This window comes from Aedes albopictus, chromosome 3 (genome assembly GCF_035046485.1).
Source record: "Aedes albopictus strain Foshan chromosome 3, AalbF5, whole genome shotgun sequence".
NCBI classification, from domain to species: domain Eukaryota; kingdom Metazoa; phylum Arthropoda; class Insecta; order Diptera; family Culicidae; genus Aedes; species Aedes albopictus.
The window spans coordinates 31,634,772-31,644,591 of NC_085138.1; the positions used below are offsets into that span (position 1 = coordinate 31,634,772).

Genomic DNA, 9,820 nt, shown 5'->3' on the forward strand with positions numbered 1-9,820 from the left:
TAATTTGGTCCAACCATGATCAGTTTTTCAGTTGGACCATCCATCATCATTTACCCTATATATAAATATATATATATATATATATATATATATATATATATATATATATATATATATATATATATATATATATATATATATATATATATATATATATATATATATATATATATATATATATATATATATATATATATATATATATATATATATATATATATATATATATATATATATATATATATTCATGCAATATTCATGCAATGGCAGGCAAAGAAAGACCTTCAATTAATAACTGTGGAAATGCTCAAAGAACACTAAGTTGAAGCGAAGCAGGTCAAGGCCCAGTGGGGACGTAGAGCCATAAAGAAGGAAGGAAGAAGAACCCTCGTTCAGCAACACGAGGGACACCCCTTCAGGACGCTTAATACTGACTGTGATCTTCAAACGTCTGGAAATGGTGCTTCAGGGCCACATCGCAGGAGTATCCACAAACCCAGCTGGGGCGTCCACCAAGCTCAACGCCTAGTCTGGCAGATCAGGAGAACGGGGCGAGCATCATTGATGCCCAATGTCCATGTTTCCATAAAAGTTGCTCCTTCTCCTTTATAGCTCTACGTTCCCACTGGGACTTGGCCTGCCTCACTTCAACTTGTGTTCTTTCAGCACTTCCACAGTTATTAATTGAAGGGCTCGCGAGAAAATTTTCCCGACCGGAACGGGAATCAAACCCGCCGTCTCCGGACTGGCGATCCATAGCCTTACCCACTTAGCTAACTGGAGACCCCATAAAAGTGGCATGAAATTGAAAAAAAAAACAATATATAAAACTAGACATTTTACGATTTTTCCTTAGTTTTACCACTGAATCCCTTTCACTATCTTAAAATAGTTTGTTCCACTTAAGTTTAAATGCAGCTATTTAGACGTAGGACTACGTCTTTTCTTAAGGTAAGTTTTCCCGCACATTCCCCAATTCCTTCTTGGAGTACAATTAGATGTCCCTGAGGCCCATACAAGGTAATTTCTAACAAATGACATAAGCAAACTTGCTTAAAACTTTTCTCACTTTTGAAAATTTCATTACATCATTTTCACACATTTATTCTAGATCTACGGGTGTCCGACTATTTGACCGATTGCCATCTGGCCGAAAGGGTCATTCGGTCGAATTATGTCCAAAAAAATTCAGTGAAACTTTTTTTTGACATTCTGCTCGGTAATATGATCATCAGAAATATTTCCTTTTTTTTAATAGGCTATTATTTCTAGTTGTACCATAAAGGGATCAGTTCGCTTCACAACTGCGAAGATAAAAAAATAAATAAATAAATAAAAAAAAATTACGTCACGCTTTTAGGGGGGAGGGGGAGGTTCAGTAAAGTGTGACAACCCATAAAAAAAATTTCAGAGACCTTATACAAAAAGTGTGACATAGGGAGGAGAGGGGTTGAAAATGGGCAATTTTTGCGTGACGTAATTAATGGACGTTCCCTAACTTCATCATTTCGTTATCGGCCAACCGCCGTTCAGCCAAATGACTCTTTCGGCCAAATGGCATTCGGTCAAACGGCATTCAGACAAATGGCACAGGCATGGGGGCTTCAGAGGATTTTTAGTGCGTTTGAGATGCGTTACAGGCAGCTGTAGGAGTATTTTCGGGGGTTTGGTGAGTTTCATAAGGGGGCATCCATTTAGTACGTCACGCGAAATTTGGGAATTTTCGAACCCCCTTCCCCCTTCGTACGAGTTTTTCGCATACCTTATACATTGCTTGTCACACTTTTCAGAACCCCCCTCCCCCTAGAAGCGTGACGTACTTAATGGATGCCCCCTAAAGTTCAAGGGGCGTTACATGGGGGTCAGATGGTATTTGAAGGGGTTTTCAGAGGCATATCAAGGAGTTTGTGCGATTTTTTTAGAGTTTTTGGGGGATTCAGATGGTTTTGAGGGCGTTCAATGGGACTCAGGGGTTTTTCGGAGCCATTTCAAAATGTTCTAGAGGATTTTCAGAGTGACGGTGAACCCGCTCGCGAGAAATGGCTTGGCCAGATCTCCGCCACGAACGCACCCCGGGTAGAGGTGAATGGCAAACCAAAAACAAAAGAATAACAAATTTTATTGTCATAACTTATTTTGTCATTCATGAGTTCTTCATAAAGAGCTTAAAACAACATGTGAATAGCATAACATGATATCATAACAAAATATGCCATTCGCTTGTCATTTATCAAATTTGGAAGAATAACTACTGAATGTCTTATTTTGCTATCATAACAAATTTTGCAATTGGTGAGATATTGTTGACCTTTTACGAGTTTGATGAACCATCGCAGTTTGGCACTTATCAAGAACAACATAATGACAAAATTTGAATTTTGCTTATTCTAATGGTAACTTTTGATAGTTGACAGGTGAATAACTAATATTGATATTGTTCTGTTATCAATAACAATAATGGTATATTTTGCAATTCTCAACCTTTAATTTTTTTTGTTCTTGGTTTGCCATTGTAATGTCAAAATTTGACATTCTTCAGTTATTTCATAGAACAATGTCAGTTATTATTTTTGCCCTTTTGTCACTTATTTCAAACAAACCAATGGCAAATTTTACCATTCAGTAATTCTTTTTGAATTGTAAAACTTGAAATTGTTTTGTAATTCATTTCTGCCCGGGACGGTACAGGCGGAAACTGTAGATCCACCTGTAGATCCACCTGAGTGAAGGTGAGAACAGCAACAGAGTTGGGCTACCAAATGTGATGGTAGTCATCATAGAACAACTCGACGAGTTGCTTGAGCACACCTGTGAACGGAGCAACATCAGCAAGGACCTTAAGACCTACAGAAAGTTTACAATTGGCTTTGGCACAACCTTTTTTGCCGAAAAACGAAGTGTAGTCGACACGATTGTATGTCATTCCCCAGAAACCCATTCCCCAGAACGACATTCTCCAGAATGGAATTCCCCAGAATGACCCAATCCCCAGAAATCCATTCCCCAGAATGGGACATTCCACATAAAATTATTCCCCAGAATGGGACATTCCCCAGAAAAATATGAGAATCAGTAGTTACATGGGAACTCAGGTGAATTGTTAGTTTTTAGAGCTTTAGGTGATTTGATCGAACTCCAGCGGTAGACCAGAACACTTCAGCGTGGTTTAAATCACCCTTCCATCCTGGAAAATTGAAAATCGTTTAATGAGATACCTTTCAAATGGAAATGGTTTTCATATAAAATGCGGCAACCTTTCTTAAATAAGGTTGTATTTCTATAAGAGTGGTAACTAATGTCAGTCATTTTATCATTCAACTTTGAATAACATCCAATAAAAAGAAAATTTTAATTCCAAAACATCCCAAAAGAACAGCCTGTTATTTAAAGAAGGCAAATTTCAGATGAAAAAAATCAGCCATTGTATTGGACGCACCTCGGAATGACTATTTCAGCAGTAGGTTTACTTGTAGAGTTGCATATTTTTACTTGAAGTTGAATTATATACCAGTGTTATGAAAAATGAAAAAAAATTGTGGCTCATTAGGATAATTATTCCATAAACTGAAAAATAAGAAGGCCGAAAGGACACTAGGCTGAAAAATGTTTTCACACACTTATTTCTGAATTGCCTGTTCGGTATTTTTTTGACGAGATTATAACAGCAGTACGATCTCGGTAGTTTCGGTAATCGATTTTACTGAGGCTCAGTAAAACAACTGTCAAAATCGTATGGAAAAGGTAAACAATGCATTTTTGCTGAACGAGTTCGGTGCTCAGCAGTTTTAATCTCGTCAAAAAATTACCGAACTCGGTAATGAAAATTAAGTGTGTAGGCTAATTCTTCACATGCAAAAATGTAGTTTGGACCAGTCGGAGACAAAACAGCGCATTCGCAGAAAAAGCAAAACATATAGATGGAAAGTTTAACTGTATATTCGCCAAACTACTCCGCTACTCCGCTACAGTTACAGTTTAGCTGGATCCTGCGGATAGAACCAAAGCGGTTGTCCAGATATCTCCATTTATCACTGTCAAAACATTTCCATCAAGCTGTCACAGCTCCAACAGCTACTGTTCTTATTCGATTTCGCACGACAGAAAAGTATTGCAACAATATTTTTTTCTGAACAAGTCAAACAAGACATGACAAAGTGCACTTTAGGTCACGTGGAAATCAATGTACCTTTTAAAAATTGTTATTAGTGCATTGTAGTTAATTTTGCAACGACGATACATTAAAGTTTCCACCGAAAATTAGAAATGGATAAATTTTGAACAAGAGAAAACTTTTGGAGTCATGGGGGGATTAATCATGTTTACGTTTTTCAAACAGTGGTGGCGGCATGAAAATTCAACACTCGTGCGTGTTTTCAAACCGAGCGTCAAAAGTGTGTTGGTGTGCGTAAGCTAGCTTGAAAAATAAAGCCGTTCCTATTCGCAGTACCCAGCAGTTTAGGCTTTTACTTGTTACAGTTTGTGCTCATGTAAATTGAAAGTGTGCCTTCGTTATATATCCAACTTAGTTTGAAAGAACAGCATATAATATAAAGAAGGAGGAGTCTTTTATAGAACAAGCCGTTTGCCCGCCAATATATGTACTACCTAACAGCAAAGGTGATTAGAAGGAAATGACAAACGAAATATTCCATTGTTCGATAACACGAAAAAATTTGTAAAAATAGTTCTACCTCAAATATTATGAATGTGATTACTTTTGTGTAAATCAAGTTGTCAAATGCCTTAGTGAAGGTTTTCGGATGCCAGACACTGGATTTTATCCTTGTGACCAAATTCCCTTTCAAAATTTCTTGGGAGGATGCAACCATACATGTAATTATTCCAATGTCCATTCAAAAATAATTAGTGAAAAATTACATACTATTCATTTTACTTACACATGCCATATAAATCCGATACATTAAAATAACTTTGTTTGCATTATTAAAACATATACCAAAAAAATAGAATTGAGTTTACTCGACGCAATTTCGTGTTGCCCTGTTATAGTGTGATTTGAGTGAGCAATTTGGACGCTCAACAGATGGCAGTAGTGTATCATGTACAGTGTGTAAAACGAATACGAAAAAAATAGAGTCCGTCATCTTTTTCCTTCTAACCATGTTTGATAATAGTGCAACTAGAAAGAACAGCTTTTGATGATAAGAAGGAACAATCTCTTATATAAAGGTAAGCAGTTTGGCTGCCAAAGATCTCTCCAACAAACCAACTAGAAAGAACAATTAATTTCAAAAAGAAGGGATAATCTCAGATGAAGTCAGCAGCTACTATTACAAGTCACCAATCAATTAAGTAATGGTATATGTAGCCAACCACTAGTGCTTAGTAAGCTTAGTACAGCTCAACCTACCGTATCAGGGTTACTCAAATTTTGTCACGAAACCAATTTGAAAATAAAAATGGAAACGATTCTGGGGAATGTCCTATTCTGGGGAATGGGTCATTCTGGGGAACGGCTTTCTGGGAAATGTCCCATTCTGGGGAATGGGATTCTGGGGAATGGGATTCTGGGAAATGACCTACAACCGTCGACACATGCAAGGAGGCAAGGTCCACCCAAACGGATAGATTCTTCTTTGAGAACACCATGGCGCACGAATTCATACAGCTCGCTGGTGCCCAAGGTGAAGAGGTGACCCAAATCGCCCTATAGGGCACTGCATGAAATTCTCTCCTTCTCTTTCACTTTAACAGAAATTTTGTAAACAACAAGGCCAAGAAACGTCAACATCCCAAACAAAATCAAAACAATGCAGTGCCCTATAGGTCGAGTTGCATGGTAGAAGTAGGCGAAACGCACTGTCTGCCAGCTAATACCCACTGAGGGCAGGAGGTGATCAGAAAACGATGGCGAGTTGTTCAAAGAGAGAGTGACGGCTGTCGTGAGTAGTCAGGTGCACTGGAAACTCCATTTAGGTAATATAGGTTGGGGCTACCTTAATTAATGAATTTTTACTTCAATGGATTCAGTTTATTGTCTAAACGCATTTCAAGTTGTAAAGAAGTTTAAGAAAGACGAGTCACTGGAAAATTAAAGAAGACTAAAGAGGGAATCAGGCTGGCTTTCAGAGGGCTTTGTCAAGAGTTTCAAGGAGGTGGGGGTGGTTGGGGTGGTGGTTCAGAGACATTTCAAGGCATTTCAGGTTGATTTCGGATCAGTGTTGCTACTGGTTGTGGCCAACCCATGACGATTAGTTTTGGAATTAGAAATTTCACCAGGTTCGAGCAAATTTAGGCTGGTCGTTGTATTTAATAGATACAGACATATATTCATAATTTAAAGGATTCAAACAATAACAAAATTCAGCTTCAGCTGTTTTCAGCTTCAAGGGAACTTCAGAGGCGTTTTATAAGCGTTTAAAACTATTTTAGAAGGGATTGCAGACTTTGCAGACTAATTACGCTTGGAGATCTGATGAACAATATGTAGTGAATAAGATGAGTAGCTTTGTAATAAATTTTGATCAGGGTATTTAGAGTAGCCGGCTATATTGCAATCGAAAATAGACAGTCTTGTAAGATATTTCAGCACGAAAAACCGTGTTTTCATACAGTTCCAAGAAAATTCCGGACAGACCCCAAGAATCGTTCCCGATGTTCCTTCCTTCTGTAGATCCTTCCGCTGTTCATCCTGATGAAGTCCCTCAGAAAAATCATTCCTCCTTCTGCTGAAGCTTTACACACTTGGAAGCCCTATTCTTGATGTCCTACCGATTCTGCCAAGGAGAACCTGGTGATGCGTCGTCCCTTCCGAACCCGGTCCGATTATGGGGTCACTTTCCTCCCCAGACAACCAATTTGCACGTATAATGAAGTTTATGTTCATGTTATACGTACTTATGCGGTAAAGTTACATCGCATAAGATGCAGTAAAAGTGCCTTATGCGTACAAAAGTGGAGGCGCTATACGTGCATTGACGGGAAAATAATGGCGCTATATGACTTGAAGCGATATCTTATGCGATGTACGGTATGCACTATTGCGACGTAATATAGCACCTTATGCGACTTAAAAATATTCGAAATAAAAAAATCTTGTCACCTAAGTATCGAACTAATAACCTGTGGATTATCGAGCCGCACTTCACACTTAGCACCAAACACTACTTATGAAACACACTGATTAAATGTCATGACATTCTAACTCACCTCAGTGCTTGTTGAAATGCACTTGGTTTGGAGCTTTTTTTTTTGTTTTTATTTTTGTGTATTTTAACTAGTTGCTAATTCTACACTCTTGGTTTGGAGCTGTTCATAAACCACGTAGACCAAAATTCGGTCATCTCAGAACCACCCCCCCCCCCTCCCCCTCGTAGACTTTTGTCCATACAAAAATTTTAAAATTTGTATGAAGCGTAGACTTTGGCCAGCCCCCCTCCCCCTCCAAAAAGTCTACGTGGTTTATGAACAGCCCCTTTCCGTGCGCTGTACGTGATCGGCAGGCTCTTTGGAAATCAAAATGATGTAGCATGATTTCCCGTACAGTTACCACTACTCCTCTCTTGCTAGCACCACCCATTGTTAATTATAAGGTCAACAAAACAAAAATGATGACTTTGTAACTTGTTTTGTAATCATAATGATGACTTTTCACTTTATTTTAGCTTTTTGGCACTCCAACAGCACCTCTTTCATTGTTATCACATATGACATCGCAATATGACAACGTTAACGATTCTAGCTTATGCGAGTTTGTATGCACATTTGAACGAGTTTATTTTCACTTTTATGCGATTTAGTTTGTACACCAATGCGAGTTAAACTGACATAATTAGTAAAGCACCAAGCGAAGTCGTATAATCATCGTAGTACGCAATTATGCGAATTCAATTGGCACTTTGCGAGTTCACTCGCACGCTTTGGCGAATAAGCAAAGTTCGTCGCAACAAAACATCGGAATATCGTCTACTACGATGTAGTCATGCATTACGAAAATTAATTTGCACTCTTATATGATTTTACCAGATACATCGCAGTGAGTTCAAAAAATAACATCATATGCGATGGAAATTGTCCCTCAGCCGTACATATATGCGATAGTGACTTAAAATAGTACTTAATACGATGTACAGCGGCAATCCTTATGCGATGCCTGGTTGTCTGGGACATGCACTATTATCGGCTGTTGGGTCTGCAACTTGTACCTGGACATTTTGGCCCACCCGTCGCGTTGCCTCTGTTAGCAGTACAAATCAGGCAATAAGCTAGCGCATAAGCTAGAATCGTTAACGTTGGCATATTGCGATGTGATATGTGATAACAATGAAAGAGGTGCTGTTGGAGTGCCAAAAAGCTAAAAGAAAGTGAAAAGTCATCATTATGGTTACAAAACAAGTTACAAAGTCATCATTTTTGTTTTGTAGACCTTATAATTAACAATGGGTGGTGCTAGCAAGAGAGGAGTAGTGGTAACTGTGCGGGAAATCATGCTACATCATTTTGATTTCCAAAGAGCCTGCCGAACACGTACAGCGCACGGAAACCAAGTGCATTCCAACGAGCACTGAGGTGAGTTAGAATGTCATGACATTTAAGGGGCTGTCCATAAACCACGTGGTCATTTTTTTGGGACTTCTCAGCGCCTCCACTTTTGTACGCATAAGGCACTTTTACTGCATCTTATGCGATGTAACTTTACCGCATAAAAGTACGTATAACATGAACATAAACTGCATTATACGTGCAAATTGGTTGTTTGGGGTAACATAATTGAACCTTAATAATTGAGGGGGTTAGAAGCAAAGGGGTGTAAGTGCCAAAAACCCACTTTCAAGTAAATGAGGTTTAAAGTTTTTGAACAATTTTACAAAATACAAAATGTATGCAGCTTCAAAATCAACCCAATTTTCTCTGATTTATTGTAATTTTTCCAATCATCGTAGAAACAATCTTAAAAAAGTTCCTGAAAGCTTGAAATCTGAAGAATTTTATGATATGCTCAGTTCAAAATCGACAAAATGGTCACTTACACCCCTTTGATTCTGGGCCCCTCAATTGTGAGGCCACACAAGAACAGTTGCGGACCCGTGCCTCAGTTCCACCGAAAATAATTACCAGGATTTCAAAAGATCATTTCCACGTCAAACTAAGACTTCACAATAGCGAAGATCAACGGGGTGTACTACTGTAATTGCTGTGCCTTCCCCAACCCAAGCAGCATTTTGATGATTAATGAGTTTTGTATGTAGAGCTTTAAGAACCGTCATAAGACTTTATACTATTAAGTTTGGTTTTATGATGATTCTAAGAAGCTCTTCTAGTCTAGCTGACTAAAAAATGTTACTTGGGAAGTGACCGATGAACCAGTTGTCGCCCATACTAGATTCACTAACCAATGCTCTGACGGTCTTGAGGCCCGTGGTCATCGATTGAGAGTTTAGTGTCTGGGCAGTCAACTAGGACAGTCGCTTGACCAATCCTGTAGCGATGCCTGTAGGGTAGTCATGGCAAAGACAAGAGGCTCGTTAGCACCCCTGAAGGGCTTCTCCGAGATGCAGCAGGAGTCCCGGGAAGTCTATGCCGGATCCAAGAGAGCTACTTCCGGAACAGGGTGCTTCTCTATGACACAGAGGTATGCAAGAAACACTAGAATATTACCATAGGGGAACCACACCTTAGATAATACGGCATCGCTCGAAAGTCAAAGGAGTGAAGTCGCGCATTAGTCCATAGCCGCATTACACCATAAATGAAGGGTCACTGATTTGTAGAGTTATTCTAAGCCAATTGAAACAATAATTACCGATTTCACTATCTTCGTTGACCGAGAAAATAAATGCAGATTGATGATCAACTTCAT

The 9,820-nt window shown here is 38.8% G+C and overlaps 1 protein-coding gene across 1 annotated transcript in view; it reads right to left on the bottom strand.

The window, feature by feature from the left end:
• Window positions 1–9,820, bottom strand: part of LOC115253707 (protein tweety-2) — a 155,126-nt gene that overhangs the window by 83,946 nt on the left and 61,360 nt on the right. The gene's annotated exons all lie outside the window — the stretch shown is intronic.